The 20793-nt window shown below is 37.1% G+C and overlaps 1 protein-coding gene and 2 long non-coding RNA genes across 5 annotated transcripts in view; 2 read left to right on the plus strand and 1 right to left on the minus strand.

Moving 5' to 3' along the window:
• Positions 1–20793, minus strand: part of LOC133024706 (exostosin-1) — a 198974-nt gene that overhangs the window by 97661 nt on the left and 80520 nt on the right. The gene's annotated exons all lie outside the window — the stretch shown is intronic.
• Positions 2120–3109, plus strand: LOC133024710 (uncharacterized). Its single transcript, XR_009683127.1, has 4 exons — positions 2120–2155; positions 2275–2396; positions 2915–2945; positions 3043–3109. It is a non-coding gene; the product is annotated as an uncharacterized LOC133024710 (long non-coding RNA).
• Positions 16466–17461, plus strand: LOC133024709 (uncharacterized). The gene is made up of 4 exons (XR_009683126.1): positions 16466–16501; positions 16621–16742; positions 17262–17292; positions 17390–17461. It is a non-coding gene; the product is annotated as an uncharacterized LOC133024709 (long non-coding RNA).

Raw genomic sequence — 20793 nt, forward strand, 5'->3', positions numbered from 1 at the left:
GTTTAACTGTACTTTTGTCCAGGTGGAATGAAAAGTATTGAATAAAAAAAACAAGACAAAATATTTTTTTTATAATATTCAGTGGAATTAAATATGAGTCAGGAGAATACATGTTGTTGTGGTGGCAGGATGCATCACTCTGTCAAGCAAACACGAGAGCTTTTAGAAAGATGGATATGATCTCAAGGAAACCTCCATTTACTATATGATTTATATTAAATACGTATAAATAATATTTAAAAAAAAAAAAAATACAGTAAGAGATAACTTCATGGAGTAGTCTATTTTTATATTTGTGAGCTGCACATTCCTGCTGCCTGTTCTATCACATCTGAGTGTGGAGGCCACTGAAGTTTACTAAACTCAACGTGTACCGCTCTAATGCATTTGGAATTTAAGTTGAGCATTTTGTTATTTGTCTTCATTGTATTGATACTAAATGTACAGGGTTACAAATACAGTTAAAACAAGATAAAACAAGCGAGGCGAGGTGTCGAAAGCTTCAGCATCAATGTGCTGATAGCTGATCTTACCCAACACCGATGACTTGGCATCAAAATGACCACCTTATTTTTCTGGGTTTTTTTGTAGGAAGAAGTTCACCGCCGCCTTCCTCAAGTTGTTCATGGTCTTCGTCATGTTTTAACCTGTAGAGTGTTTTTTTGGAATGCTTTGTCACGGGGTCCACCATGGAAGGGTCACGGAAGTAATTTGACTATTACATGGCAAATATTTTAAGGAAACATACCATATGAGCAGTCGATATATTCGGCCAAGTAGAATCATTTTGATTTTAATAATAATCAAAATAACAAATCAAAAAGTCACTTGATTAGCATGTTCCTTCAATGAAATGGACATTGAGTTTTATTAAGATTCTCACATGCACCGACCTGCTGCGGCAACAATTGAATTCAAATTTGTCCCAGAAGAAACTAAATAAACATTTTGTAGGCCGTTTAATCTTTGCATAAATTGGATTTGTTATTAAAAATATAGAATAACTGGATCTTTATGCTGAAATAATAAAATTTACATTCTGATTTTACCAGTCAAGATTGAACACTACTTAAAAGTATGTTTAAAACATCATCTGATTGTATAATAGTTTAACTGTTAACTAATAGTCCAAATAATTGTGTAATGGAAATGTATTAATTGTCATTTAATATCATTTTCTTGAAATCATCACCATGTGTTTTTGTTTGTTTTTACACAGCTGGCAAGGTGATTGGCATTACAGCCTCCAGTAAGGACTTCTACCATCATGACTGTGTAATTTTAATAGTATTATCATCAGTACTGTTATTAACAACTTCTCTTGTCTCCCTGACTCTCTCCATCAGACTCATCACTGGTGGTTACGACGAGCAGCAGGAACTCCACAAACACTCAGTCTATTACAGCCCCAGATCTACTCCTCTGCTTTTCAGTGGCCTTATGTCTCCTGTTACCGAGCAGTGATTAGATACAGTCTGAGCAGAGTTTCTGCGATTCTCTCTTTTAACGGTGAGCATTAGTGAAAATAGAATTCAACAGGAAATCTTTCAGTTTAAACAGGCAAAGCACAGGCAGATGAAAAATAGCTCCACTTTGACAGCACTTAAATCTCATAGAACAGAGTTCATGGTGTCCTACAAGGCTGTGTCCTGCACCAGATGGGTTAAAAGCAGAGGTTAAATTTCCCTCCTTGCATGAGTGTGCTTGTGCATGTCTGTGCATGTGTTTGGGACAAATAAATGTATCTTAATGTATCTTAATGTATCTATACTGGGAGCAGTTATTTTTCACAAGATTAATAAAACTAATGTATGGGGTCTTCTACTGTTTAAACTCTATTTACTTAAACTGCAAATCATCCTCACATTTCTGGAGCTGCAGCCACTAAGTGTTGCTTCATGAAGTGAATAGACGATTGTTCTAACAACGACTCAACCAATTAACCAGAATCTACAAAGTAAGGAATTGAGAGGACGACTAGTCCTGTGTTTTCTAGTTGTTGAATTATCTACCACTATGTGAGCTCCTCCTTTTATAACTCTAAATGTTTCACAATGACGATGAGGTCAGTTCTGTCTATATAAAGAGTTGCCTCTGTAGAGTAGACAACATATTTCACCTTTGAATCTTACAAAGCTCACTTTGTATTCGACAGGTAAGATCGATATTTAAAAACTAATTTAGATGAGATCAAGCATTTGGGAAACGTGCTCAGCTTCTAACTGTATAATGCAAATGTTAACGATCTTTTTATTTCTGTTGTTGTTTTTGTAGGATGAAGTTCACTTTCACCCTTCTCATGTTGTTCATCTTCGTCCTCATGGTTGATCTCGGAGAGGGTCGTCGTCGTAAGAAAAAGAAGGGAAAGGGAAAGTGGTTGGGAAGGATTGGTAAAGGTAGAGTCACTGAATTAATTTTGCTTTTTTACATTGCAAATAAGTTTTATATAACATAGCTGGAAATCACAAAAATAAGTAGTCAATATATTTTGCCAAATAGAATCACTTTGATTTCAATAATCAAAAATAGAGCTGTTCAGGATTGGACTCTGATCACGGGACAGCAGTTTCGTGGTGATAGGACAATGCACAGTAGAGTTATGACAATATTGTCTCCTTTGGCGAAGGATGAACCTTCACCGCACCTCAATGTTTACAAGGCTTGAGAAATGTACCAATTCTTTATTTAAACCAATAGAATAACTGGATCTCTATGCTAGAATAATAAAACACACATTCTGATTTTACCAGTCAAGATTGAACACTACTTAAAAGTATGTTTGAAACCTCATCTGTATGTATAATTGTTTAACGGTTAACTAATAGTCCTAATTATTGTGTTATGGAAATGTATAATTTGTTATTTAATATCATTTGGTTGAGTTTATCATGTGTTTTTGTTTGTTTTTCCACAGGTCTCAAGATAATTGGCGGGGCGGCCCTTGAGTAAGGACTTCTACCATCATTACTGTGTAATTTTTATAGTATTATCATCAGTGCTGTTATTGACAACTTCTCTTGTCTCACTGACTCTCTCCATCAGTCAACTCGGTGGGGGGCAGGATTACGACGAGCAGCAGGAGCTCAACAAGCGCTCAGACGATGACAGCCCCAATCTTATTGTTTTTGACTGAAGAAGTCGCCCTGAAGGAACCTTCAGATGATATATAATGCTTCTTGCTTTTCATTGAAATAAATCATACGTTAACCCGCAACAGCAACCATGACTGGATATATGTTCTTTTGCATTGATGTATTGTTGAGCGACATTTGAATAATTTTGGAAATCTGATAACAAATCTCAATTTAATGATGTCAAAACATTTCTCTGTGTCTTATTCAAATATGAGATTTAACAATGACAATGAAGACTCCTCTAAACTCACTGTATAGATATTTTAACTGTTGGTGGGTTGAAATAAATGTTACTACAAAGAGTATTAAAACTTCTAACTGATAACTATCAACACATTCATACAAAACATTTACTGCACATTTGTTACACACTGTAAAATAACTGCAATCCAATTTACTGCAATTAATAGTGTATATCGTTAGTATATAAACTATTTGGAATATTTAAAACTGATCAAATTAGGGTTTACAAGTCAGATGCTAAGAAGAAGAAAGAAGAAATACTTGTAGCGAAACTTTTACTTATACAGAAAAACTATAAACATGACGGGAGCATAAGTTAAAGTCACAATACAGAAGAAAACCAGAAGCCAAACTGCAGCAGATTTGCTGGTATTCATATGTCACTGGAGCCAAAGCAATGCACAGACTCAGCAGCAGTGAACCAAAGGATTTAACTGTACTTTTGTCCAGGTGGGATGAAAAGTATTGAATAAAAATAACAAAAGAGAATATACATATTTTTTTAACAATAGTAAGTGGAAAAAACAAGACAGAATATGCATTTTTTTAAAATAATATTTATTGGAATTAAATATGAGTAGGGATGGGTATCGTTTGGTTTTCATCCGATACCGGTTCCTAACCGATACTTTTAAAACGATACCGGTGCCTAAACGGTGCCTGAACCGATACTTTTTTCAAAAAAGTGCACAAAACGATACTTGACTAAGAAAGGCTTTTTTATTGCCAAATATATTAACTGTATAAAGTAGATTATAAATATAAATAAATACAAAACCATTTTTAACTTAAAACTATGAATAACATATGAACTGTTACATAAGGTTTACACTATACTTAAATAAATAAAAATAAATACAAAACACACACACTCTGACTCGGGACTCTGACTTCGGTGCCTGAGCCAAATGAAGACTGAGGGTCGCTTTCCCATCACTCGGAGACCCCCCCCGCCCCCCCCCATGTCTCCGCGGCTGGGGCTGTCGCAGGCAGGCTTCGGCCCGCCTTCGTCCCCCTAAAATGCGGTCGCTTTTATGAAACATTTCTCGGCGTGGTCTTCGTTCCTCCCGCCCGAGCCGGTCCCGGAGCCGGTCCCGGAGCCGGTCCCGGAGCCGGTCCCGGAGCCGGTCCCGGAGCCGGTCCCGGAGCCGGTCCCGGAGCCGGTCCCGGAGCACCGCCAAGGAGGAAATGCGCCCGGCGGGGGGGGGGCAGCCAGCGCCGGGGAGAGCCTGTCCTGTCAGGAGTCTGTCCACCGGCAGCCGCGCCCGCGGGGTCCCGGCGGGAGGCGCCGCTTCCCGTGAAGGAAGGAGCGGAAGTGTGAGGAGGCGGGACGAGCGGAGACCTCAGTCTTCCATTGGCTCAGGCACCGAAATGAGGCACCGAAATCTCCGTTGCATTTCGGTTCGGGTAGTTACCGGTTCTCGGTACCCAACCCTAAATATGAGCCAGGAGAATACGTGTTGTGGTGGCAGGATGCATCACTCTGTCAAGTGAACACAAGAACTTTTAGAAAAATGGATACGATCTCAAGGAAACCTCCATTTACTATACGATTGATATTTAATACATACAAATAATATTTTTAAAAAACAACAATAAAGTCAGAGGTAACTTCATGGAGAAGTCTATATTTATATTTGTGAGCTGCACATTCATGCTGCCTGTTCTATCACATCTGAGTGTGGAGGCCACTGACGTTTACTGAACTCAACGTCTACCGCTTTAATGCATTTTGAATTAAAGTTAAGCATTTTGTTATTTGTTTTAACTGTATTGATACTAAATGTACAGGGTTACAAATACAGTTAAAACAAGATAAAACAAGTGAGGCGAGGTGTCGAAAGCTTCAGCATCAATGTGCTGATCGCTGATAGCTGATCTTACCCAACACCGGTGACTTGGCATCAAAATGACCGCCTTATTTTTCAGGTTTTTTTTGTAGGACGAAGTTCGCCGCGGCCTTCCTCGTGTTGTTCATGGTCTTCGTCATGTTTGAAACTGGATAGTGATTTTTTGGAATGCTTTGTCACGGGGTCCACAATGGAAGGGTCACGGAACTAATTGATTATCACATGGCAAATATTTTAATGACACATACCATACGAGCAGTCGATATATTTGGCCAAGCACAATCACTTTGATTTGAATAATAGGCAAAATAACAAATCATAAAGGCCTTTGATTAGCATGGTCCTTCAATGAAATGGACATTGAGGTTTTTTTTGATTCTCACGTGCACCACGTATGTATAAAACATCATATGTATGTATAATTGTTTAACTGTTAACTAATAGTCCTAATAATTGTGTAATGGAAATGTATTCATTGTCATTAATATCATTTGCTTGAGTTTATCACCATGTGTTATTGTTTGTTTTTACACAGGTGTCAAGTTGATCCATGGGTAAGGACTTCTACCATCATGACTGTGTATTTTTTTTTATATATAATTTATTTGTAGAAATTTCAAAACAAGACTTAATGTACATTAGTCTTCACAGATAAGAATTGAGAGGATAACATATCAGACAGCCAAATGGTGAGGATACACATTACAGCTCCCCCACCCCTCTCCCCTCGCCTCCCCTTCCCGAAACAAATATACAACTAAAGCAATTTGACACTCAAACAGAAAAGAAAACCATGAAAGCAAATAAAACACAACAACAACAACAACAACTGGCTGTTAGATGCTTACAGTGGCAGATAATATTGTAGAAACATATGCTTATCACACCTTCTCTAACCTTCAACTCTCTCACTCACATCCACAAGCACATCTACTTGCATTAATTGAGCATTGTAAAGAATATAAATAAGGAAACAAAAAACATATACATTATAGTAAATAATACAAGAGAAAAAATTAAAATAAATAATAATAAATATATACAAAAATAGTAATGCTGCTAATATGTGCTATAAGGCTAGTTAAAACAGGGCGTGGTGCATTGTTGGGGCGAATCAATCAATGGTGGCCATATCTAGTTGGATAGACCTGACGTGATCTAAGAAGGGTTCCCAGACCTTACAGAACTTAGTAGAGGTGCCACGCAAAGAGTACTTAATTTTTTGTCATAAAATGAAGGGCATCTCTAAGCCATTGAGAGTGGGAGGGGGAGTGAGAGTTTTTCCAATGTAGCAAGATAACGCACCTCGCTAAAAGTGAGCGAAAGGCCACAAGTTCAAAGAAGTAAGATGGTAGTGAGTTCCCAAAAGGTAAGACACCAAACAATGACTGTGTATATTTAATAGTAATATCATCAGTACTGTTATTAACAACTTCTCTTGACTCCCTGACTCTCTCCATCAGACTCATCCATGGCGGTTACAACGAGCAGCAGGAACTCGACAAGCTCTCAGTCTATTACAGCCCCAGATCTACTCCTCTGCTTCTCAGTGGCCTTATGTCTCCTGTTACCGAGCAGTGATTAGATACAGTCTGAGCAGAGCTTCTGCAATTCTCTCTTTTAACGGTGAGCATTAGTTAAAATAGAATTCAAAGGGACATTTTTCAGTTGAAACATGCAAAGCTCAGGCAGATGAAAAAATATCTCGACTTTGACAGCACTTAAATCTCATAGAAAAATAGTTCATGGTGTCCTACAAGGCTCTATACTGGGAGCAGTTCTTTTTCACAAGATGAATAAAACTTATGTCTATGGTCTTCTACTGTTTTAACTGTATTTACTTAAACTGCAAATCATCCTCACATTTCTGGAGCTGCAGCCACTAAGTGTTGCTTCATGAAGTGAATAGACGATTGTTGTAACAACCACTCAACCAATTAACCAGAATCTACAAAGTGATTCTGGTTAATGATTTATAATGCTTCTTGCTTGTCATTGAAATAAATAAAACATTTATCCAGAACAGCAACCATGACTGGATATATGATCTTTTGCATTGATGTATTGTTGAGCGACATTTTAATAATTTTGGAAAACTCATAACAAATCTCAATTTTAGGATGTCAAAACATTTCTCTGTGTCTAATTCAAATATGAGATTTGACAATGAAGACTCCTCTAATCTCACATTATTGATATTTTAACAGTTGGGGGGTTTAAATCAATTTTACTACAAAGAGTATTAAAAACTTCTAACTGATAACTAATAAAAGATTCGTACAAAACGTTTACTGCACGTTTATTACACACTGTCAAGTAAGTGCAATCCAATATACTGCAATTAATAGTGTATATTGTTTAGTATATAAAGTATTTGGATTATTTAAAACTGGGTTTACAAGTCGGATGCTTAGAAGAAGAAAGAAGAAAGACTTGTAGCGAAACTTTTACTTATACAGAAAAACTATAAACATGACGGGAGCATAAGTTAAAGTCACAATACAGAAGAAAACCAGAAGCCAAACTGCAGCAGATTTACTGGTATTCATATGTCACTGGAGCCAAAGCAATGCACAGACTCAGCAGCAGTGAACCAAAGGGTTTAACTGTACTTTTGTCTCGGTGGAATGAAAAGTATTGAATAAAAAAAAACAAGACAAAATATTTTTTTATAATATTTATTGGAATTAAATATGAGTCAGGAGAATACATGTTGTTGTGGTGGTAGGATGCATCACTCTGTCAAGTAAACACGAGAACTTTTCGAAAGATGGATACGAAGGCGTTGATGTTTCTCATGACTTTTGCCAAAACTTACCTGTGTGAGACTGGATTTTCAATAGTGTGTCTTTAAAGACAAACTACAGGAACAGACTGGATGTTTGGCCTGATCTCCGACTGAAGTTGATTTCAATTCAGCTGGACATCAAAACTTTGACATCCGCTATGCGGGAACATCGTCCCTCTCATTAGGGGACTAAGAGTTGAAAAATCGTTTGAGAGATGTGTGATTCAATATGCACTATATCGGGATAAATAACTTAGTAATAAATAAATAACTCCAGTCTCAGACTGGAGGGAATCCATCGTTAATTTCCCTTTATGGACTTGTGAGAGTGGGTGGTTTTGTAGGAAGAAGTTCGCCGCCGCCTTCCTCAAGTTGTTCATGGTCTTCGTCATGTTTGAACCTGTAGATTTTTTTTTTTTAATGCTTTGTCACGGGGTCCACCATGGAAGGGTCACGGAAGTAATTTGACTATTACATGGCAAATATTTAAATAAAAATACCATATAAGCAGTCGATATATTTGGCCAAGTAGAATCATTTTGATTTCAATAATAATCAAAATAACAATTAAAAATGGCCTTCGATTAGCATGTTCCTTCAATGAAATGGACATTGAGTTTTATTAAGATTCTCACGTGCAATAACTGGATCTTTCTGCTGAAATAATAAAACATACATTCTGATTTCACCAGTCAAGATTGAACACTACTTAAAAGTCTGTTTAAAACATCATCTGTTTGTATAATAGTTTAACTGTTAACTAATAGTCTAAATAATTGTTTTATGGAAATGTGTTAATTTTCATTTAATATCCTTTTTTTGTTTGTTTTTACACAGGTGCCAAGTTCCTCAATGGGTAAGGGCTTCTACGTTCATGACTGTGTATTTATAAAAGTATTATCATCAGTACTGTTATTAACAACTTCTCTTGACTCCCTGACTCTCTCCATCAGACTCATCGATGGCGGTTATGACGAGCAGCAGGAACTTATTGACATACACACACTTTAACGTGTGGACAGATACACATCATGTCCTTTGAGCACTACCTACACTCTGTAGCACAGTCAACACTTTGTAAAAGCACACACATTCACACACCGTAGTCACCTCACACACACACACACACACACACACAGTACGTCATGTAGTTCTTCTGAACTTCAGATGTTTCATGCTCCTTATCAAACAGGGAGTCTGCCACGGTGGGGAGACACAGCAGATTAGACATAGAAGAGGTTTTCATACCTTTTTCTCACAATATTTCATAAATCACTTCATTGTATTAATTCTGAGACGTCCTCTCTCCTGTGCATGGTTACCAGGTTGCTAAGTCTGCTCTGCCTGTGGTTGTGCTCTGTGTCTGAGTCAAGAAGATTATACATCATTCCAATTAAGAGAAACAGTTGTAGTATTATTGATTCTATAGACTATACAGCTAATATTTATTCACAGGATATATGTAAAATATAGTCATAAGATAAAGAACAAAACATAGATATCTCAACAATCCCTCTGTTGACATGTGTTAATCATACAGGCTGTTTCACCCACACGTCAGTACACACACAATGAGCTCATCAGTCTTAGAATGGTTTGAGGCCGGAACACTATGACCTCTGGTTTCACTTCACTTCACACATATAATGAGCAGACTTCGGCCAAAACCCCCCCACAACACACACTCAGCGTGCACGTACAGCACGTACAAGTATTATCAACACGCAACGCCAGGAGGAGGACCCAACGAGCCAGGCTTCCGTCTAGTCTCGACCAATCCAAGAAGAACCTCTGTCACGCCCAGTATTTCGATACATTACCTATGTGCGCACTTTGTCTAAGCGCCTTTTTTCCTGTGCAGCCTACTGCGTAGAACTAGAGACCCATGCATGTTCAATTGCTACACACCGCAGTTTCCTGACCTGTGACCTCTGAATAAACTTGCTTAATTTTAACTTGAGAACGACGACTCCTGCCTTTGATTTCCACCAGCAACAAACTCGACAAGCACTCAGTCTATTACAACACCAGATCTACTCCTCTGCGATTATTAGTGAAAATAGAATTCAACGGGACAATTTTTCCGTCTAAACAGGCAAAGCATTACATTACATGACACACGTAAGCACAGGCAGATGAAAAAATATCTCCGCTTTGACAGAACTTCATTCTCATAGAAAAGAGTTCATGGTGTCCTACAAGGCTCTATACTGGGAACAGTTATTGTTCACAAGATTAATAAAACTAATGTCTAAAGTCTTCTTCTACTTTTACTCTGTTTTAACTAAACTGCAAATCATCCTCACATTTCTGGAGCTGCAGCCACTAAGTGTTGCTTCATGAAGTAAATAGACAATTGTTATAACAAACACTCAACCAATTAACCAGAATCTACAAAGTGAGGAGGTGAGAGGACGACTAGTCCTGTGTTTTCTATTTGTTGAATTATTTACCACTATGTGAGCCCCTCCTGTTAAAACTCTAAATGTTACACAATGACTGTGAAGTCAGTTCTGTGTATATAAAGAGTTGCCTCCGTTGTTATCAGTAGACAAAAGATTTCACCTTTGAATCTCACAAAGCTCACATTGTATTCGACAGGTAAGATTGATTTGACGGGAGCATAAGTTAAAGTCACAATACAGAAGAAAACCAGAAGCCAAACTCCAGCAGATTTACTGGTATTCATATGTAGGGATGGGTATCGTTTAGTTTTTATCCGATACCGGTTCCTAACCGATACTTTTAAAACGATACCGGTGCCTAAACGGTTCCTGAACCGATACTTTTTTTTTTTAAAGTGCACAAAACAAAGCTTGACGTCATTTAAGAAAGGCTTTTTTTATTGCCAAATATATGAACTGTTTAAAGTAGATTATAAATATAAATAAATACAAAAACTTTTTAACTTAAACTATGAATAATATATGAACTGTTAACAAAAGTTTACACTATACTTAAATAAATAAAAATAAATACGAAACACACACACTCTGACTTCGGTGCCTGAGCCAATTGAAGACTGAGACCCCCGTTTCTCCGCGGCTGGGGCTGTCGCAGGCAGGCTTCGGCCCCCCCAAATGCAGACGCTTTTGTGAAACCTTTCTCGGCGTGGTCTTCTCTCCTCCCTCCCCGAACCTTTCCAAGCCGACCCGGAGCCGGTTGCGGCGCACCGCCACGGAGGAAATGCGCCCGGCGGGGGCCAGCCAGCGCCGGGGAGATCCCCCCACACCTGCATGGAAGCCCTGACGCGACGAGGGCAGTGCGGAGACAAGAGTTTGTCCACCGGCAGCCGCGGCTGCGGGGGCCCGGTGGGAGGCGCCGCTACGGGTGAAGGAAGGAGCGGAAGTGTGAGGAGGCGGGACGAGCGGAGACCTCAGGCTTCGATTGGCTCAGGCACCGAAATGAAGCACCGAAATCTCCGTTGCATTTCGGTCCGGGTAGGTACCGGTTGTATTGGAACCGGTTCCATATTGGCACCGGTTCTCGGTACCCAACCCTATTCATATGTCACTGGAGCCAAAGCAATGCACAGACTCAGCAACAGTGAACCAAAGGGATTAACTGTACTTTTGTCCAGGTGGAATGAAAAGTACTGAATAAAAAAAAACAAGACAAAATATACATATTTTTTTTATAATATTCAGTGGAATTAAATATGAGTCAGGAGAATAGGTGTTGTTGTGGTGGCAGGATGCATCACTCTGTCAAGTAAACACGAGAGCTTTTAGAAAGATGGATATGATCTCAAGGAAACCTCAATTTACTATATGATTTATATTAAATACGTATAAATAATATTTTTAAAAAAAACAATACAGTAAGAGATAACTCTATTTTTATATTTGTGAGCTGCACATTCCTGCTGCCTGTTCCATCACATCTGAGTGTGGAGGCCACTGAAGTTTACTAAACTCAACGTCTACCGCTCTAATGCATTTGGAATTTAAGTTGAGCATTTTCTTATTTGTCTTCATTGGGTTAGGGTAAAACGAGAGAGACGAGGTGTCGAAAGCTTCAGCATCAATGTGCTGATAGCTGATCTTACCCAACACCAGTGACTTTGCATCAAAATGACCACCTGTTTTTTGTAGGACGAAGTTCGCCGCCGCCTTCCTTGTGTTGTTCATGGTCTTTGTCATGTTTGAAACTGGATAGTGATTTTTTGGAATGCTTTGTCAGGGGGTCCACCATGTTAGGGTCACGGAAGTAATTGATTATCACATGGCAAATATTTAAATGAAACATACCATATGAGCTGTCAATATAGTTGGCCAAATAGAATCATTTTGATTTCAATAATAATCACAATAACAAATCAAAAAGTCACTCGATTAGCATGTTCCTTCAATGAAATGGACATTGAGTTTTATTGAGATTCTCACATGCACCGACCTGCTGCGGCAACAATTGAATTCAAATTTGTCCCAGAAGAAACTTAATAAACATTTTCTAGGCCGTTTAATCTTTAAATAAATTGGATTTGTTATTAAAAATATAGAATAACTGGATCTTTATGCTGAAATAATAAAACATACATTCTGATTTTACCAGTCAAGATTGAACACTACTTAAAAGTATGTATAAAACATCATATGTATGTATAATTGTTTAACTTTTAACTAATAGTCCTAATAATTGTGTAATGGAAATGTATTCATTGTCATTAATATCATTTGCTTGAGTTTATCACCATGTGTTTTTGTTTGTTTTTACACAGCTGGCAAGGTGATTGGCATTACAGCCTCCAGACTCATCGATGGCGTTTACGACGAGCAGCAGGAACTCAACAAGCACTCAGTCTATTACAACCCCAGATCTACTCCTCTGCGATTATTAGTGAAAATAGAATTCAACGGGAAATCTTTCAGTTTAAACAGGCAAAGCAGAGGAAGATGAAAACATATCTCCGCTTTGACAGAACTTCATTCTCATAGAAAATAGTTCATGGTGTCCTACAAGGCTCTATACTGGGAACAGTTCTTTTTTACAAGATTAATAAAACTAATGTCTAAAGTCTTCTACTACTTTTACTCTGTTTACTTAAACTGCAAATCATCCTCACATTTCTGGAGCTGCAGCCACTAAGTGTTGCTTCATGAAGTGAATAGACGATTGTTGTAACAACCACTCAACCAATTAACCAGAATCTACAAAGTAAGGAAGTGAGAGGACGACTAGTCCTGTGTTTTCTAGTTGTTGAATTATCTACCACTATGTGAGCTCCTCCTGTTATAACTCTAAATGTTACACAATGACTGTGAGGTCAGTTCTGTGTATATAAAGAGTTGCCTCTGTACAGTAGACAACAGATTTCACCTTTGAATCTTACAAAGCTCACTTTGTATTCGACAGGTAAGATCGATATTTAAAAACTAATTTAGATGAGATCAAGCATTTGGGAAATGTGCTCAGCTTCTAACTGTATAATGCAAATGTTAACGATCTTTTTATTTCTGTTGTTGTTTTTGTAGGATGAAGTTCACTTTCACCCTTCTCATGTTGTTCATCTTCGTCCTCATGGTTGATCTCGGAGAGGGTCGTCGTCGTAAGAAAAAGAAGGGAAAGGGAAAGTGGTTGGGAAGGATTGGTACAGGTAGAGTCACTGAATTAATTTAGCTTTTTACATTGCAAATAAGTTTTATATAACATAGCTGGAAATCACAAAAATAAGTAGTCAATATATTTTGCCAAGTAGAATCACTTTGATTTCAATAATAATCAAAAATAGAGCTGTTCAGGATTGGACTCTGATCACGGGACAGCAGTTTCGTGGGGACAATGCACAGTAAAGTTATGACAACATTGTCTCCTTTGGCGAAGGATGAACCTTCACCGCACCTCAATGTTTACAAGGCTTGAGAAATGTACCAATTCTTTATTTAAACCAATAGAATAACTGGATCTCTATGCTAGAATAATAAAACACACATTCTGATTTTACCAGTCAAGATTGAACACTACTTAAAAGTATGTATGAAACCTCATCTGTATGTATAATTGTTAAACGGTTAACTAATAGTCGTAATTATTGTGTTATGGAAATGTATAATTGTTATTTAATATCATTTGGTTGAGTTTATCATGTGTTTTTGTTTGTTTTTCCACAGGTCTCGGGATACTTGGCAGGGTGGGCCTTGAGTAAGGACTTCTACCATCATTACTGTGTAATTTTTATAGTATTATCATCGGCACTGTTATTAAAAACTTCTCTTGTCTCACTGACTCTCTCCATCAGTCAACTTGGTCGGGGGCAGGATTACGACGAGCAGCAGGATTACGACGAGCAGCAGGAGCTCAACAAGCGCTCAGACGATGACAGCCCCAGTGCTATTGTTTTTGACTGAAGAAGTCGCCCTGAAGGAACCTTCAGATGATATATAATGCTTCTTGCTTTTCAATGAAATAAATCATACGTTAACCTGCAACAGCAACCATGACTGGATATATTTTCTTTTGCATTGATGTATTGTTGAGCGACATTTGAATAATTTTGGAAAACTGATAAAAAATCTCAATTTTAGGATGTCAAAACATTTCTCTGTGTCTTATTCAAATATGAGATTTAACGATGACAATGAAGACTCCTCTAAACTCACTGTATAGATATTTTAACTGTTGGTGGGTTGAAATTACTACAAAGAGTATTAAAACTTCTAACTGATAACTATCAACACATTCATACAAAACATTTACTGCACATTTGTTACACACTGTAAAGTAACTGCAATCCAATTTACTGCAATTAATAGTGTATATTGTTTAGTATATAAAGTATTTGGAATATTTAAAACTGATCAAATTAGGGTTTACAAGTCAGATGCTTAGAAGAAGAAAGAAGAAAGACTTGTAGCGAAACTTTTACTTATACAGAAAAACTATAAACATGACGGGAGCATAAGTTAAAGTCACAATACAGAAGAAAACCAGAAGCCAAACTGCAGCAGATTTGCTGGTATTCATATGTCACTGGAGCCAAAGCAATGCACAGACTCAGCAGCAGTGAACCAAAGGCTTTAACTGTACTTTTGTCAAGGTGGAATGAAAATAACAAGAGAGAATATACATATTTTTGTAACAATATTAAGTGGAATTAAATATGAGTCAGGAGAATACGTGTTGTTGTGGTGGCAGGATGCATCACTCTGTCAAGTGAACACAAGAACTTTTAGAAAGATGGATACGATCTCAAGGAAACCTCAAATTACTATAGGATTAGAATTAAATACATACAAGTAATATTTTTTTTAAAAACAATACAGTCAGAGATAACTTCATGGAGAAGTCTAATTTTATATTTGTGAGCTGCACATTCATGCTGCCTGTTCTATCATATCTGAGTGTGGAGGCCACTGACGTTTACTGAACTCAACGTCTACCGCTATAATGCATTTGGAATTTAAGTTCAACATTTGTTATTTTTTTTAACTGTATTGATACTATTGAACAGGGTTACAAATACAGTTAAAACAAGATAAAACAAGAGAGACGAGGTGTCGAAAGCTTCAGCATCAATGTGCTGATCGCTGATAGCTGATCTTACCCAACGCCGGTGACTTGGCATCAAAATGACCATCTTATTTTTCTGGGGTTTCTGTAGGAAGAAGTTCACCGCCGCCTTCCTCGTGTCGTTCATAGTCTTCGTCATGTTTGAACCTTTAGAATGTTTTTTGGAATGCTTTGTCACAGGGTCCACCATGGAAGGGTCACTGAAGTAATTTGACTATTACATGGCAAATATTTAAATGAAACATACCATATGAGCAGTCAAATATTTGGCCAAGATGAATCTTCTACCATCATGACTGTGTATTTTTAATAGTATTATCATCAGTACTGTTATTAAAAGCTTCTCTTGACTCCCTGACTCTCTCCATCAGACTCATCGATTGCGGTTACGACAAGCAGCAGGAACTCGACAAGCGCTCAGTCAATTACAACCCCAGATTTTCTCCTCTGCGATTATTAGTAAAAATAGAATTCAACAGGACATTTTTCAGTCTAAACAGGCAAAGCACAGGCAGATGAAAAAATATCTCGACTTTGACAGCACTTCAATCTCATAGAAAAGAGTTCATGGTGTCCTACAAGGCTCTATACTTGGAGCAGTTATTTTTTCCACAAGATCAATAAAACTAATGTCTGAGGTATTCTACTGTTTTTACTCTTTTTACTTAAACTGCAAATCATCCTCACATTTCTGGAGCTGCAGCCACTAAGTGCTGCTTCATGAAGTGAAAAGACGATTGTTATAACAACCACTCAACCAATTAACCAGAATCTACAAAGTGAGGAAGTGAGAGGACGACTAGTCCTGTGTTTTCTAGTTGTTGAGTTATCTACCACTATGTGAGCTCCTCCTGTTATAACTCTAAATGTTACACAATGACAATGAGGTCAATTCTGTGTATATAAAGAGTTGCCTCTGTAGAGTAGACAACAGATTTCACCTTTGAATCTTACAAAGCTCACTTTGTATTCGACAGGTAAGATCGATATTTAAAAACTAATTTAGATGAGATCAAGCATTTGGGAAACGTGATCAGCTTCTAACTGTAAAATGCAAATGTTAACAATCTTTTTATTTCTGTTGTTGTTTTTGTAGGATGAAGTTCACTTTCACCCTTCTCATGTTGTTCATCTTCGTCCTCATGGTTGATCTCGGAGAGGGTCGTCGTCGTAAGAAAAAGAAGGGAAAGGGAAAGTGGTTGGGAAGGATTGGTAAAGGTAGAGTCACTGAATTAATTTTGCTTTTTACATTGCAAATAAGTTTTATATAACATAGCTGGAAATCACAAAAATAAGTAGTCCATATATTTTGCCAAGTAGAATCACTTTGATTTCAATAATAATCAAAAATAGAGCTGTTCAGGATTGGACTCTGATCACGGGACAGCAGTTTCGTGGTGATAGGACAATGCACAGTAAAGTTATGACAACATTGTCTCCTTTGGCGAAGGATGAACCTTCACCGCACCTCAATGTTTACAAGGCTTGAGAAATGTACCAATTCTTTATTTAAACCAATAGAATAACTGGATCTCTATGCTAGAATAATAAAACACACATTCAGATTTTACCAGTCAAGATTGAACACTACTTAAAAGTATGTATGAAACCTCATCTGTATGTATAATTGTTTCACTGTTAACTAATAGTCCTAATTATTGTGTTATGGAAATGTAAAATTGTTATTTAATATCATTTGGTTGAGTTTATCATGTGTTTTTGTTTGTTTTTCCACAGGTCTCGGGATACTTGGCAGGGTGGGCCTTGAGTAAGGACTTCTACCATCATTGCTGTGTAATTTTTATAGTATTATCATCGGCACTGTTATTAACAACTTCTCTTGTCTCACTGACTCTCTCCATCAGTCAACTCGTTGGGGGGCAGGATTACGACGAGCAGCAGGAGCTCAACAAGCGCTCAGACGATGACAGCCCCAATCGTATTGTTTTTGACTGAAGAAGTCGCCCTGAAGGAACCTTCAGATGATAAATAATGCTTCTTGCTTTTCAATGAAATAAATCATACGTTAACCTGCAACAGCAACCATGACTGGATATATTTTCTTTTGCATTGATGTATTGTTGAGCGACATTTGAATAATTTTGGAAAACTGATGACAAATCTCAATTTTAGGATGTCAAAACATTTCTCTGTGTCTTATTCAAATATGAGATTTAACGATGACAATGAAGACTCCTCTAAACTCACTGTATAGATATTTTAACTGTTGGTGGGTTGAAATAAATGTTACTACAAAGAGTATTAAAACTTCTAACTGATAACTATCAACACATTCATACAAAACATTTACTGCACATTTGTTACACACTGTAAAGTAACTGCAATCCAATTTACTGCAATTAATAGTGTATATTGTTTAGTATATAAAGTATTTGGAATATTTAAAACTGATCAAATTAGGGTTTACAAGAAGAGGAGAAGAAGAAAGAAGAAAGACTTGTAGCGAATCTTCTGTATAACTTCTTATAGAGAAAAACTATAAACTCGACGGGAGCATAAGTTAATCTCACAATACAGAAGAAAACCAGAAGCCAAACTGCAGCAGATTTGCTGGTATTCATATGTCACTGGAGCCAAAGCAATGCACAGACTCAGCAGCAGTGAACCAAAGGGTTTAACTGTACTTTTGTCCAGGTGGAATGAAAAGTATTGAATAAAAAAAGAGGACAGAATATGCATTTTTTTTAAATCATATTAATTGGAATTAAATATGAGTCAGGAGAATACGTGTTGTTGTGGTGGCAGGATGCATCACTATGTCAAGTAAACACAAGAACTTTTTCTAAAGATGGATACGATCTTAAGGAAACCTCCATTTACTATATGATTTATATTAAATACGTACAAATAATATTTCCAAAAACAACAAAACAGTCAGAGATAACTTCATGGAGAAGACTATATTTATATTTGTTACTGAACTCAACGTCTACCGCTCTAATGCATTTGGAAATTAAGTTCAGCATTTGTTATTTGTTTCAACTGTATTGATACTAAATGAACAGGGTTACAAATACAGTTAAAACAAGATAAAACAAGAGAGAGGAGGTGTCGAAAGCTTCAGCATCAATGTGCTGATCGCTGATAGCTGATCTTACACAACACCGGTGACTTGGCTTTAAAATGACCACCTTATTTTTCTGTTGTTTTTTTTTGTAGGATGAAGTTCTCCGCGGCCTTCCTCGTGTTGTTCATGGTCTTCGTCATGTTTGAACCTGTAGAATGTTTTTTTGGAATGCTTTGTCACAGGGTCCACCATGGAAGGGTCACTGAAGTAATTTGATTATCACATGGCAAATATTTTAATGACACATACCATATGAGCAGGTGATATATTTGGCCAAGTAGAATCATTTTGATTTCAATAATAATCAAAATAACAATTCAAAAAGGCCTTGGAATAGCATGTTCCTTCAATGAATTCAAATTTGTCCCAGAAGAAACTTAATAAACATTTTCTAGGCCGTTTAATCTTTAAATAAATTGGATTTGTTATTAAAAATATAGAATAACTGGATCTTTATGCTGAAATAATAAAACATACATTCTGATTTTACCAGTCAAGATTGAACACTACTTAAAAGTATGTTTAAAACATCATCTGTTTGTATAATAGTTTAACTGTTAACTTATAGTCGAAATAATTGTGTAATGTAAATGTATTACTTGTCATTTAATATAATTTCCTTGAAATTATCACCATGTGTTTTTGTTTGTTTTTACACAGCTGGCCAGGTGATTGGCATTACGGCCTCCAGTAAGGACTTCTACCATCATGACTGTGTAATTTAAATAGTATTATCATCAGTACTGTTATTAACAACTTCTCTTGTCTCCCTGACTCTCTCCATCAGACTCATTGATGGCGGTTAGGACGAGCAGCAGGAGCTCGACAAGCGCTCAGTCAATTACAACCCCAGATCTACTCCTCTGCGATTATTAGTGAAAATAGAATTCAACGAGAAAACTTTCAGTTTAAACAGACAAAGCACAGGAAGATGAAAACATATCTCCACTTTGACAGCACTTAAATCTCGTAGAAAATAGTTCATGGTGTCCTACAAGGCTCTATACTGGGAACAGTTCTTTTTTACAAGATTAATAAAATGAATGTCTATGGTCTTCTACTACCTTTACTCTATTTACTTGAACTGCAAATCATCCTCACATTTCTGGAGCTGCAGCCCCTAAGTGTTGCTTCATGAAGTGAATAGACGATTGTTATAACAACCACTCAACCAGCATCTACAAAGTGAGGAAGTGAGGGGAGGACTAGTCCTGTGTTTTCTAGTTGTTGAATTATCTACCACTATGTGAGCCCCTCCTGTTATAACTCTAAATGTTACACAATGACTGTGAAGTCAAATCTGTGTATATAAAGAGTTGCCTCTGTACAGTAGACAACAGATTTCACCTTTGTATCTCACAAAGCTCACTTTGTATTCGACAGGTAAGATCGATATTTAAAAACTAATTTAGATGAGACCAAGCATTTGGGAAATGTCCTCAGCTTCTAACTGTATAATGCAAATGTTAACAATCTTTTTTTTTCTGTTGTTGTTTTTGTAGGATGAAGTTCACTGCCACCTTACTCATGTTGTCCATCTTCGTTCTCATGGTTGATCTCGGAGAGTGTCGTTTTCATTTTGGTCGTCCTCATGGTCATGGTTCTGGTCATGGTCATGGTCATGGTCGTTTTTCTGGTCATCTTGTTGATCTTCTTGGCAACGTGGTGCAAGGGGTTGGTGAAGGTAGAGTCACGGAATTAATTTGCTTTTTACGTTGCAAATATTTTTTATATAACATCGCTGGAAAGTCACACAAATAAGTAGTCAATATATTTGGCCAAATAGAATCCCTTTGATTCCAATAATAATCAAAATAACAACCAAAAAGGCCTTTGATTAGCATGTTCAGACAATAAAATGGACATTGTAATTTATTTTGACTCTCACATGCACCGACCTGCTGCGGCAACATTTGAAATCAAATTTGTCTGAGAAGAATTTAAAGTACATTGTGATAGGGGATTTAATCTTTCCATTACTCAGACCTTTTTTTAAACCAATAGAATAACTGGATCTCTATGCTAAAATAATAAAACACACATTCTGATTTTACCAGTCAAGATTGAATACTACTTAAAAGTATGTATAAAACATGTCAACAATCTGCATGTATAATTGTTTAACTGTTAACTAATAGTCCTAATAATTGTGTAATGGAAATGCATTAATTGTCATTTTAT

Source organism: Limanda limanda, chromosome 18, assembly GCF_963576545.1.
Source record: "Limanda limanda chromosome 18, fLimLim1.1, whole genome shotgun sequence".
In the NCBI taxonomy this organism is placed as follows: Eukaryota; Metazoa; Chordata; class Actinopteri; order Pleuronectiformes; family Pleuronectidae; genus Limanda; species Limanda limanda.